The sequence below is a fragment of the Belonocnema kinseyi genome, chromosome 7, assembly GCF_010883055.1.
Source record: "Belonocnema kinseyi isolate 2016_QV_RU_SX_M_011 chromosome 7, B_treatae_v1, whole genome shotgun sequence".
Taxonomy (NCBI): Eukaryota; Metazoa; Arthropoda; class Insecta; order Hymenoptera; family Cynipidae; genus Belonocnema; species Belonocnema kinseyi.
Window position 1 is genome coordinate 137,557,862 of NC_046663.1, and position 1,791 is coordinate 137,559,652.

Consider the following 1,791-nt stretch of genomic DNA (forward strand, 5'->3'; position numbering starts at 1 on the left):
CCTTGGCGCATGGGGTATTTCCTAAATTAATTTTCTTACGCAAAAAAAGTCGTGTTTATTAAAATTTAATATTTTTTCTCGATGATTCAAATTTAAAAAAAGGTTTGAAAGTGTAAAATTAAAAATGTAAAGCATTAAAAAATTCTGAAACTATATATTTATATATATATATATATATATATGTTGCTTTTAGTTCGGCTACATACTTGTAGAGGCGCGATATGTACCGATCGACGGATTGTTTACCTTGGCGCATGGGGTATTTCCTAAATTAATTTTCTTACGTAAAAAAAGTTGTGTTTATTAAAATGTAATATTTTTTCTCGATGATTCAAATTTAAAAAAAGGTTTGAAAGTGTAAAATTAAAAATGTAAAGCATTAAAAAATTCTGAATATAAGAATCAAATCTTTAACAATAAAAAATTTTAACATTGAAATTTAATTCGGTTTTGAATATAAGGGTTTAATATCATAAAATTGACAACTGTAAGCCTTCCAACTTGATTACGCTTAAATTAATGGCATCCAAAATATGATAATCCCCAAATACAAACATTTAGAATTCTGTGTTTCAATTTTCAATTCGAAACTTTCAAAATGAAATAATATGAATTTATCAGGTTATACTTGAGGCATATTCAACATTTAACCAATATTAATTCCTGCATTTTTTATTTATCAAATCTATGAAAAAAATTTCAAATAATACAATTCTTGAAATTTCTGTTTATAAAATTACTCAATTTGAATGTTTATAATTTATATCCTAAAGCTGCAAAAAATGTATTGCCAAATCATAAGTGATTTCATTTAAAACGCTTAAAATTAAATAATTTGAATTGACAGGTTATACTCTAAGAATATTCGAAATTTTACAAATACTGAGATTTTGAATTTTAAATTTATAAACTAGTTTCTTTTAATAATTATTATTTTTATTTTATTTGAAAAGAACATAATTTCACTGTAATTTTAATTGTTTTCAATTCAAATTTCTCTCATTTAAAACCTTTCAATTTCAAAGGCTTTGAAGTTATGATCCAATTTTTGAAACTAAATAATTTTGAATGGAATAACTATTTAATTGCTAGCATACTTCTAATTTGAAATAAAATTGTGGAATAATAAAGTATTTCCATGCAAAATAGTTACGCTGAAGTTTAAAGGCTTCCTTATATATTTTGATATTGTCGACTTCTGAAAAGTTTCAAACCAAAAACTTTATAACTATGAGTCCTAATTACTTTCCTGAGTTTTTTTGTTAAATTGAACTAATTATTATAAAAATAAAGGATTTTTTTTTTAATTTCTCTAGCTTATTTGAATGCTCTCCGCTGTTGAAGCCAAGAAACAACCCACATATATCTGTATTCAATTCAATCAAATTAAAAATTTAACGACAGTTTAATTTTTATTCAGCTAGATTGTACTTAAATTTACACTATTTAACACCATTCAACATCTACAATTTTAACTGTAATTTACTTCTTCTTCTTTATTCATAATGTGTCCCCTAAGAGTTTACATGACTTCCATTCCTTACAATCTTTCCGTTTACATCTATATATTTTTTACAATCTTATCCTTTCTATATATATAATTATTTACAACTATTTACATAAAGTCTTATATCTAGATCCTTATTTCTATTTCCTGCGATAGCGCAATTTAGGACTTATTAGTAAGCAAGTGAGCGAGCGAACGAAAGCGAGAGTGCAAGCGAGAGAGAGTATGAGAACGCAAACGCATCTTAGTCTACTTATCTTTTACTTTACCATTACTTACAATTT